The following is a 12,634-nucleotide window of genomic DNA, read 5'->3' on the forward strand; positions in this document are numbered from 1 at the left end:
GAAGCTGGTGGAGCGGGACAAGCTGGTGGCCTGGGGACGACAGATGGACTGACTTTTGTTTCTCTTCATGAAACCAGTGAACCAGTCCTTGCCGGCCATCTGAGCTGCATCCCACACCTCCAGGTATTTGCAGTGATGTTCCACAGCGAGCTGGTATGCAAGCGTCCGAACCTTGAAGATGAAATAACTTGTATGAACTTGAGCATTTTTAACTTTTTATGAACATTTTATTTTTACTTAAATCAACCATGAACTTACATTTTTAACTTTTTATGAACATTTTATTTTTACTTTTAATGAAATCAACCATGAACTTGCATTTTTAACATATTTAAAATGTTTAATGAAATCAATATTATGTATTATGTGTGTGTATAGTAGTGTAGTTATTTATGCATATTTATATAGGTTACATATTTATTTATTTATAATGAACTCTGAGGTAGGATTTACAATTTGTGATTAAATGTTTCACAGTATAATACCACATTTCTTCATTACAGTTAAAATACCTTAGTTTATATTGCGTTCTGGGTAATTTTGATTAAGCGGGAATATTTTACAGTATATTTTAGGCTTGCTGTAACCTGGCTGTAATATGCCATGGCAATAATACAGGATTGCTGTAAATAGTGCAAGTGCGCCACCTGACGTCACATCACACAGAACACCCAACTCGTGGTCACCAGCATACTGGAGAAGGAGAAGCGTTGCTACGCGGCGGATTTCTGGAAGTTCGGTTAATTTTATGTTTTTAATGCAAACTTTTAACATGAGGTTTTAGGATTTTACGCTCTAGTGTACCACAACATTGTTTTTTTAGTGTGGGATGAGACTGCAACGTTAGCCAGCTACCGTTGCAATCTCCTCCCACACCGAGTAATTTTCTAGCTAACCTTGTGATTTTAGTGTGCATAGCAAGTGGCTAACCTCTCAAAAAATTGTACAGTAAATTGCAAATCTTGATTTTTCTGTGAAAAAAAATATCCCTAACATTATTTCATACTAAACTAATCGGTAGATTTGTAGTCTAGCTAGCTGACTTGTAGTCTAGCTAGTTCTCCACCTTGAAATACTGCGGTAACGTGAGCCGCCGAGTGCGAAACCGTGGTCAAGCCAGCCGCCGTCTGAATTCCGTTGCGCCTACAGTAGTGGAATTACGGTAAGGTCCTGAAAGATACATATACGCGTTCTCTTTCATGTTCTTTCTGTTCTTTTATGAACATAATGCTGATGAAACATTTTTGCAATGTTTCGCATACACTTCCAATGCATACATTACAATGGGCTTTGATGAAACATTTTTGCAATGTTTCGCATACACTTCCAATGCATACATTACAATATATTAATACATTAATTAATACATTAATATATTGTGGTTGGATGATGGATAACAGGGTGTTCAAGCTGTGGAAAATACTTGTATAGCACAGTTTTCTAAATGGTACAATTTCACAATCCAATGAAAATTATTATATCTGTAGATGATAAAATTTATAAGTAATGTGACACGACCAAGTATGCTTAACGTAGGTTTGCACTTGGTCATCTTTCTTCTGTCAACTCAGGTTCAAGCCTGACATATGCAAAAAATGTTGTAGCTTAGTTAATAGTTGTTTTTTATTTTTCTTAAAATCTTTGAAGAATCTCAGTTCAAATTAACCTCCAACACCAAAAAAGCACTCATACATTTATCTGAACTTTGACCTTTCACCAAACAAATTCCTCAATAGGTTAGTTCACCACTGTCATGGCATCCACTTCCTAATCTTTACTTCTATCACTGGTAAACATTTGGTTACATTTTACTGTACCAACTTGGAGAAATCCCACTTCAGAATCCCCTCCAACACCAACAATTACACACAGATACATTTCTCTGAAATTTTACCTTTCACCAAACTAATTCCTCAATAGGTTAGTTCACCATTGCCATGGCATCCGCTTTCTAATGTCTTATTCTATCACTGGTACAAATTTGGTAACATTTTACTGTACCAACTTGGAGAAATCCCACTTCAGAATCCCCTCCAACACCAAATATTACACAAACACATACATTTCTCTGAACTTTGACCTTTCACCAAACTAATTCCTCGATAGGTTAGTTCACCGTTGCCATGGCATCCACTTCCTAATGTCTTATTCTATCACTGGTAAACATTTGGTAACCTTTTACAGTACCAACTTGGAGAAATCCCACTTCAAAATCCCCTCCAACACCAACAATTACAAAAAACACAGATACATTTCTCTGAAATTTGACCTTTCACTAAACTAATTCCTCAGTAGGTTAGTTCACCACTGTCATGGCATCCGTTTCCTAATGTCTTATTCTATCAGTGGTACAAATTTGGTTACCTTTTACTGCACCAACTTGGAGAAATCCCATTTCAGAATCCCCTCCAACACCAACAATTACACAAACACAGATACATTTCTCTGAACTTTGACCCTTCACCAAGCTAATTCCTCAATAGGTTAGTTCACCACTGTCATGGCATCCGCTTCCTAATGTCGTATTCTATCACTGGTACAAATTTGGTTACATTTTACTGTACCAACTTGGAGAAATACAAATTCAATTTGTCCACCAAGATGATAGCAAATGCAGTTTGGAGAATTTTGTAAATGAAATCAAATTTGTATACTTGGTCTTTTTTTTTTTTTTTTTTAAAGTATAGCCATTCATTTAATAACTTTATTCATAATTTAGTTGATCCGTGTTATGGTTTCTACATCCTACTTTAAATTTGGAAACATCTTTCCTTACCACCTTTGAGAAATCTCATTTCAAAATCAGCAACAATAAAACAAATAAACATAGTCATTTATCAAAGTCATACCTTTCACTAATAATACTTTAAGTGTTTAAGTGTTTCTTCGCTGTGTTAATTTTTGAAAAAAAAATAATGCAGGTTTTTTCTTTCTTTCCTTTCATCTATAAACTAAAAACTTTTATGTACACATAAATTCCAAATAAAAATTACACAACACTCATTCATTGGAAACCTCTATATCAATACAGATTGTAATTGCAAAAAGTGTGTTTTTTGTATCAAATTGACATTGCTACTGACATACATGACTCATTAGTACTCTTTTTAATAACCATAGTGTATAAATTTCTCTTTATTTTTTTTATGTCATTCAGTCATTACCTAGACAAATAACTGCTATTGATAATTTTCCCATAGGTTGCAAGGTACGACTCTGCATCATCCAATACTTCTTTTGTGCATTTATGCTCAGTGTTCAATTTTTGCAACTAGTCAGGCTTTAAATATACAAAAACTAACAGAATAAAATTCTTATATATATATATATATATACTTAAACACGTAAATCTTAAAATTTAATCAACAATTTCCCATAAATGACAAAGAATTGTGCAAAAAATAAAATTTCAACAATAAGAAAATATTAACAATAATAGATTGTGTCAGGAACCTGCTCAAAGTCCAGACAAAACAAGGGAGACCACACAGATAATTATGGATTTAAAGTAAAATACATTTATTTAACCCATATTAAACTATACGCAAAAATACAGTGCAACATGTAAATCAGTATTATCAGTAGTGTAGTGAGTGCATGGGTGTGGGCAAGTGTAGTGCAGGCAAAAAGTAAAATGAAAAGCAAGCCTAATAAAACTCAAAACCCAACTAAACCAAGGTGAGAGAGAGAGAACTGACATATCCAGCCCTCTTATATAGCAATCAGGAGGAATTGATTTAGGTGTGGCTCATCTGAGTCAGGTATGGCTACTCCTCCTGACACACCTCTGCCACTCTGACTGCCTCCTACACAGGAACAGGAAAAACACACGGAGCCACAAACGGGGGGGGGGGGAGTCGTCACAATTGCAACGTATATAACTTTACACATATATACAGCTATACAACGCATAGCTCAAGGTAGGTTGTACAAGTACATACAATATGTAATTACATTCACTTAAGACATTGCCAGGCCAATTCACTGCCAATTACATCCCTTGGTACATAAACACAAGTTGGGTGGTACCATTTCAGGCACTTGAAGCATTGCACCATCAGCTCCTTGTAGTGTGCTGTTCTGCAAACACAGTACACCGGGATGAGTGATTCGTCGATGTCTGCCTTGTCTTTTCTGTCTTTGCTCTGGAATTCAAATGTCATGTTTTGTGTGGTAAAAGATTTGTAAAGCTGTGCCCTTAACCTGCCTTCATTGAATTGACACAGCTCCGGTGGCTGTCCTTGGCACAACGAAAATGCAAAGGCCACTGCAAACAATCAGCTGGTTGCAGAACCTCAATATTTCCTGTGGCCTGACCAGCCAGGACAGTGCTGCAATTTTACTGTCATAGACTGCCAACTGGTTCTCTTCACAAAAGATATCACTCACTGTGACCCAGTGTGAACCACGAACGTTCAGTATTTGAACAAATTTTTCCACAGGAGTGCCTACAATTCCTCCTTGCCCAACTGCACTAAAGGGTAGTACTGACTGAAACCCATCTATGTGCGGGTGGTCTCTTGCCATTAAGTAGCTGGCAAGGTCCATATGGTCACTGGTCAACCAGAAGTCATGGTGAAGGATCTGGCTGAGTGTTCTCACCTTTGGAGGTTTTATCAGTCTTTTTCATTCAATTCTTTCCGATTGACAGGAATCATGCCAAGCTGGTCCCTCAATTTTGGAATTTCTTCTCCTTATCTTCACTGTGGATTTCTTCTCCACTTTCTGTGAAAAAATGAATGTTCTGAGAATTATAGGAAAAGACAGTAAGGCATAATAATCGCTCTGTACATAAACAACATTTATTGGACAGCGACATTTCAGCCATGATAGCCTTCATCATCACGGTCCAATAACAGAGTGTAACAGCTGTAGTACGGCTGAATTTTTTTTTCTGTTTGTTGAAGTCACAAACTTGATTTATGATACATTGGTAACAAAGTCGATGAAAAACAACACCAAGATGTTATTTTCTGCATAATGAAAAACATTTTTAAGTGACAAATCAGCATACAAGGACTATAAACATGTCCACTGTTAAAATTTTGGAGCATATAGGGAAAACCAATCAACAATCACATGACATTTGAACAAATTTTGCCGAGTTACTTCATTCTTCCTTCCATAATCACAGACAAATGAGCGTTAAGGACCAGCCTCCTCAACAAAAAAATTGAAATTGAGATGTTATGGTTTAGCTTACATGTTGACAACATGCCATTGTAAGATATTCTAACCTGAAGGATGACACTGGGTGTCGATTTTCCTGCTTCCTGGCTGTGTGAGGGTGGAGCACACGGAATTTGCTTGCACGCTCTTTCCATTTCCTTCACTGTCAGGTCGTCGTGATTTACCAGATTAATAACCAAAGGTTGACTTCTGGTGCACTTCTGGTCATAGTATTCTTTAATAGTGGACACTATTACGTTTGCACATATTTGCAAGGGAAAATTGAATATTCCAGAACTTATGGCTGGTATGGCCACTGACCAAAGTTGTAGTTCTTCTGTTCTGTTCAAAACATTTTCAGCTGCTTTTTTTTAACAATTCCTTTGCTTTCGAAATCTGGTGATGTGTTGCATTACTCCTCAGGCATGGACCCACTGCATGAATCACCTTGCTGCATGGAAGTGAGCCCCCACTGGTGACAACTGCATCTCCTCTACAATGAGGTCTTTAGACAGGTGGCTCTCCAGTACCTTCAGCTGGTTGATTGCTGCTTTAGTGGATCCATTGTCATCCTAGTGTGAGGCAAAGTGTGTCAGTCTGTAAGCGATATATCATTCCAACATATAACAACAATAACTGTATATTAACATAATTCATTAAGGTAACATTTAGACTGCTTCTGAGCCATCATTACATAAAACTTTATAACTTTTTAACTAATTATGTGTCTTTGTAAGACAACATATTGAAACATGAACTTAATTCTACACCAACAAAAATATTACATACATTTCATTGCTTGAAGTTTGAGTTTGGTTACACTAGAAGAATATTTGCCAATTACTTTACATGTACAAAATTACATTTCATTATCAATATATAAATTTGTACTAATGTTCCTGTAGTCTGCTTTTGTACTTGTTCAGACATTACAACAGTAATTTGAAAACTTTTCTAAAATGTTTAAAGCTTACAGAGCAGTTGAGCACCTGTGTTGAGGCCCTGGGAATTTCTTCATTCAGCACTTCCTCTGATAATATTGGAGTTGCACTTGGAGACTGCTGTGTTTGAACTTTAAGGCAGTACATGTCATAGAAATCTCATTAATGGTTAGCTGTGGCTAGCAATTTTAATAGACATTATTTTATTTTGTCATCTACATTACATACAGTGGTGTTAGGGTTATATATTTTTACATGTTTTGCTATGCTGTATACACAAAGCCTAATGGTGCATGGTGCTTAAAATGAAAGGTGACGTTATACTTCATCTTTGCTTTTTGATCAGAAGATTAGCAAATCCTACCTGTATTTCCGGACCTTTGAATGTGAAGGGCTTTGCAAGTGGGGAAACGTAGACTCCTCTTCGCCTTTTTTTTTTCCATTTCTCTTTCTCCACTCGGAAGGTCTTGACAATGTATAAGTTACAATTTCAGAAATTTCACTTAGTACATAATACAGCTTATGCGTTTCAGGTCCCACTGACTTTTTTCCATAATGCCCTGTGTTTGATTGTCTTGTGTGAAGTTCTGCAACATAATATGGATTAAAAACATTAATGTCACTTTATCCATATTCTTTATTACACCTTTACAATATTAATGAATAATAGAAGATAGGGTAATCAATCAGGTTGGGAACACAATACATTTACTTTTCATTATTATTAATTTTGCTTTGTTTGTACTGGACTTGTTTTATACAGTTTTAGCCTTGTCACCAAAGAGTTTTTTAAGCTCTCAGTAAAGGTGGGGAAATCCTGGCATTTAACCTTTGGCGGTGCAAAACCTGCTTATTACGATGTCTGAGGACATCTCCTACAAAGCACCTATGTTTTTTAGGCACCTTTGGAACATGATGAGGTGCCCCATTTCCCTGGACTGGGCTGAGAGGAAATGTTTGACATGTGATTTTTGCATCACCCCTTCCCAGTGGCGTGGCGTAGGAAAAAATTGTGAGGAAGCCAAGTTAAAGACAGGTCATCTAAAAATAGGGCATAATGGGACACGTAGCCCACGGTTATCATTTTACAAGCAAAATAAACAGATTTGAAGTATGGATACACAGCGGTGGAATACAACAAACCACATGCAATCATATTGTAGTAGTAAACCGCAACATTTTTACGTTCACATCAAAAAGAAGCAATGCACGTATCAAACAGATACGTGACTTACACACCTGTCTCTTATACATATTCTTGACATACAAAAATACATACGGTATTCCAAAGTTAATTACCCACTCAGATTTTAAGTAGCCTACGGATACGAAACATGTAACATTCAACCCACAAACAGATAGAGATTTAAAGATGTACGTTCAGATGCACTTATCAAACCGATACATGACTTACTCGCGTCTATCTGCTTGACGTACAACAATAAATACAGTATTCCAAAATGAATTACTAATTCAATCTAAATAGCATGGCCTAAATGCAAAGCAAGGTGAAAAAATATATCATTCTTGACCACTAACAAATGCAAAATTATTATTCAAAGCCACGGCGGGTCCTGTCCATGGTGCTGACTGTGTGTGTGTGTGCATGTGTGTGTAGACAGTAGGCAGTGGCACAACTTCAGTAGGCCTGACTACAATACAAACAGCTAAATTCACAAACAAACAAGACACAATACAGGTAAATTTAAGCAATATAATGAACGACCACATCAACAACTGCACAACATGTTAATGCCGATGTCTATATCCACGGCGGGCCATATTACCACCAGTAAAGCAACATACACAGAGAGAGAGAGAGAGAGAGAGAGAGAGAGAGGGGGGGGGGGGTTGCATTTGACTCACCCTACTTGAAGAGGAAGGCCATTCTCCTGTCTTTCATCGCAGCAAACACTCAATAACCATGTCATATAATTGTCCACTGGACTTCAGATCATCCACAACAGAGGACTCCATTGATATCTTTGCCAAGTGGCCAAGCCTCTCCTGTCCACATGTGTTCCTCAGGTAAGTTTTTATCCTCTTTAAACAGGAAAAGGAGCGCTCTGCTGATGTGCTGGTAGCCGGTATTGTGAGCATAAGCTGAAGCAGCTTGTAGACCTCGGATAGCGTGGTCTGTAAATCATCTTTAATAAGCAGATCTAGCAGCTCTCCTGGTGGCTTGTGGAACAACTTGTTGTTGTAGACTGTGTGCAACTCGTTCCTCAACTTCTGCTCATCAAAGAATGGGTAAGTCTTGAACAGCTGAGCCAAATCACCGCTGGGGAATGCAGTGGGGTTACAGAAGGACGGAAATGATCCATGATCCAGCACATGAAAAAAGGTTCTTCATGTCTGCAAATCTTTCGGTCATGTGCAATACAATGCTATCAACAATCTCGAAGTACAGACGTCGGAAAGAAACAAAAGGGCCTGCGTCGCCCTCTTCCTCTTCCTGATGGTTGACCCCCTGCTCCAGGTCCTCCCAGCCACGGCAACGACGTTTGCGTCTGGTTGTAGGCATTCCCACTGCCTGGACTGCTTCATCACAAATGCCATGGAACGTGGCATCACTTCTAGTGTCTTTGAGAGCATTGATAGTGCTGTTGATCCGATCGTGGCATTTCCTGATGTCCAGTGTCTTGCTCTGCAGTACCTGGAAGAGGGGTTCCGTGAGGCCGAACATGGATTGAAACACCCCGAGCAGAAAAACAAAATCAAAATCATCCAGTTTTTGCTTCAAGGCTGCGCTCTGTGCAATGGAGTCTTTATCCCATTCTGGCTCTGTCATGATCTTGTCGAAGGCAATGCAGAGCGATCTGCGTCCTTCATGGATGGCGTGAACAGCCCGACTTTTAAAGTTCCATCTGACAGCACATCCCCCTGGTATACGCACTGCCCGATCAACCTCGCAGAGTAATGCTGTTCTCTTACATGAACGCGAGAAAAAGTTGTGAAAGGCGTCAAGATTGGCAAAAAATAATTTGGCCGCTTGAATGTTATTAGTGCCTTGTGCCAAAACCAAATTCAACTTATGAGCATAACAATGGATGAATAATGCATTAGGACAGTACGATTTCACTAACGCCTGTACTCCACTATGCTGCCCACTCATGCAGCTTGCTCCATCGTAGGTCTGGCAAATGAGTTTAGTGGTGGGACTGTAGTTGTCGATGGCTCTCATCACCACTGTTGTGACGGACTTTGCATCTCTGTCTGAGCTGATATCAAAAAAGCCAAGAAATCGTTCACATGGTGTGCCTTTCTCGTTGACATATCTGATAATAACAGTGAGTTGGCACTTGCTGGAAATATCTGAAGTGTCATCCACTTCCACCGCAATAAAAGGACATATGCTTATTTCCTTGTCCATCTCATCTTGGATGACACGAGCAATACTTTCAATAATGTTATTTTGGATGGTGTTTGACATACCGCTGAAGACTGTGGATGACCCCAAGTGCTCTGCGAGTGCCGTGTCAAACTCCGCAAATGCGTGCACCAGCTCCACGAAGTTGCCCGTTTGAACTGCCAGCAGACTCATCATGACCCCTAAATGCCTGCTCCTGGCGTGCAAGGTACAGGGCTGCTATGATGAGTTTCCTCAGAATATCCCGGTTCTTCCTGACCTGTTCATTATGCCTCTTCACGCTAATAGCTGCTGCTTGGTCCAGAGCCTCGTCAATCCTGATGCGCCCAAACAGCTTCAGTTTCACAGAGCAATCGATGTGATTTCTGGATTTTCCGTGTCTCTCTACAGCCCGAGCCAAGTTGGCTAGGTCACTGAACCCCGTTGTGGCCCACGGGTTGTTGAGAGAGCAGGTATCCCGGTCAAAAAGAAGACATGGCCAACAAAACAGCCGCTGAAGGTTGACACTGCCAGCTAGCCACTCCGTTTGCACGTAGTTCTCCTCACAGAATGTCCGTGTCCCTCCTCTTTTTCTGCCTTGCAGCAAGTCCAGTTTTGGAGTAGGCCTCCCATCTGATTTTATCTTCAGCTGTTGCTGAAATGGTAATTTTGTGAAGTTGTTTTTCACCAAAAACTCCAGATCTCCGCCCTCCATTACTGCTGCTAGGGTTTTGGTATAATTTAGCAACACTGGAAAACTAGCTAACTTTCCCGGTTGTTTTCATTCGAATGACGTTAGGTTATGCTATGATTTGATTGGTGTGAAGCCAGAGCACGGGTGGCTTCCCTTCACAGTTTTTTTCCAGAGTCCTGACCATTTGCAGTTTAGCAGTCGCATGACGATAGCCATATCTGATTGGTTGATACTTATTTTTTTTTTAATCAAAGGAGGCCAAATTCGCCTGGCTTCCCTTCCATAGACTTAACATGATTGCCTCCAAGGCCACCGCAGGAACGCAATACACTCTTTCACCACACACATTGACTGACATTTTCCACACGTTGCAATTCAGAGGGGCGCTGTTTCTCCAATTTGAAGAAACTCAATGAGAAACAGGGAAGACATAGCGGTGATAACATGTCATGTAATACAAATACAGGACATAGAACGAGACAAAGAAAATGTTTTTATTAAAGTGACAATGATAGTTTGGATAATAGGGGAAGCCTGGCTTCCCTTGGCATCCAGGAGAAAATGCCACTGCCCCTTCCCAGGACTGGTATAATGTGGGTGAGGGTAGTTTTTCTTCCACGCCACTTTGACAGCATCATTGACATAACAGCTGAGACAAACATGACCACATTCTTCCTCTATGGTAGTGTTTCTCAACGGGGGCGGTACTGCCCCCCAGGGGGCGTTCAGAGAACGTTGGGGGGCACTGGAAGCAATATTTTTGAAAGGGGGACGTTGAGGTGTTCTTGGGGGGCGTTTGTTTAAGGCGAGTTTACACCACAGATTCACGACGAGACGAGTAGAAATTTGCAACTACTTGCAAAAGAATGTGGTCTGCAACATTCTAAAAACTGCCAGTTTACACCAATGAGACTAGACGAGACGGTGTATCGTTTCCATACTCTTTACAGTGTTTCTGTCAGCTTTCTGTAGCGCAGCTTCATGCTGCCTTCACGGGCACGGGACGTCAGAGTTTCATCTATTAAATGTCACCAACATGGTGTTTACTGTGTCAACTCAGGAAAATGGACGCTCTCTTGCTTGGTATTCCCCGTGGAGGAAATTAAGAGTTTCTTCCTCTTGAAAGCATTAATTTCTCCCGAGGATCACGCCGTGTTATCGCCGTGGTTACAAATTTACAAGAAGGATATTCCGCTGTCGGACTTCCCATGAAAGCAACTTAGCGTCTAGCATCCAGACACACACACTATAACACTATCCAATTCAAGTGGCTTTATTGGCATGACTGCATACAACGTTGCCGAAGCATATTAACACAAAGTATACAATCAATAAACCTAAATAAACAATTTCCTAAAACAATATTCCAAAACCAGACACCTGCCTGACAAGCTGAGTCACAGCAACGCCATCAACCGGCTTGATTTCAGCTGAGATGGGGGAGTTTACACTGATGCAACTTCTCTGCAGCATTATAAAACGGTTTCGTCTAGTCTTGAACTTTAAAGTCTCCATTAAACATCTTTAATAAGTCTATGAATAAAATGAAATGTGAAATCCCAAAACATGGGACATTTAGCAGCACAAAACAATATCAGACCAAACTCCATTTGGTCTGATATTGTTTTTTAATGGAGAAAAAAAAATAAAAATAAAAATCCTAAATTAATTCTGCTCTATTTAATGCCAAAAAGTTAGGCCTACATGCTGCATAATATGAGACATAGGCTATGTGACATATGTGAAAGAAAAAAAAAAAAAAAAACCCGCGCAAAAGTATGTACTTTTGCGCAGGTTTTTTTTTTTTTCTTTTTGCACATTGGAAAACCGGAGCAATCAGCAAAATGGCACAAAACAAGAAAAAATGCCGCCAGTATTCTATTGAATACCTTAGCTATGGATTCGTACCTTCTCCCACCAATGCACAACTTCCAATGTGTTTATTGTGTGAATAAGTGTTTTCAAATGAGGCCATGAAACCTTCCCGTCTCAAGGAGCACCTTACGAAGATCCACCCGGACAAGGCAGACAAGGAGCGTCCATTCTTCCAGGCCCTCAAAGAGAAGCATGGTAGGAGCACCATCAGCAGTCTCTTCACTAGGAAGACCAGCCAGAATGATAGTGGGCTAGTAGCGTCATATAACATCTTCCTGCTGATAGCCAAATGTGGACAGCCGTTCACAATTGGAGAGAAGTTGGTGCTGCCTGCCATCAAAGAGGTCATCTCTACCGTGATGGAGCGCGATCCCACACAGGTGCTGAAATCCATCCCACTCAGCAATGACACCGTGGCACGCAGGATAAATGAAATGGGTGCCGATACAGAGGAGCAGCTGTGTGCCATCCTGCAGGACTCTCCATTCAGCCTTCAGCTGGATGAGACAACCACCTCTGACAACAATGCTCTGCTGATGGCCTATGTCCGCTATAAGGCCTCCAACAGTCAGGAGATGGCTGAGGAATTTTTGTTATATCTGGAAA

At 39.9% G+C, this 12,634-nt stretch overlaps 1 pseudogene; it reads left to right on the forward strand.

Annotated features, from left to right (window-relative positions):
• The first annotated feature begins 11,997 nt into the window (after positions 1-11,997).
• On the forward strand, positions 11,998-12,595 carry LOC139663065 (zinc finger BED domain-containing protein 5-like; annotated as a pseudogene).
• The last annotated feature ends 39 nt before the right edge of the window (positions 12,596-12,634 follow it).

Source organism: Centroberyx affinis, unplaced genomic scaffold, assembly GCF_046629955.1.
Source record: "Centroberyx affinis isolate AG114_WGS23_722 - 3 ecotype Tasmania unplaced genomic scaffold, CSIRO-AGI_Caff_v1 ptg003907l_1, whole genome shotgun sequence".
Classification (NCBI taxonomy): domain Eukaryota; kingdom Metazoa; phylum Chordata; class Actinopteri; order Beryciformes; family Berycidae; genus Centroberyx; species Centroberyx affinis.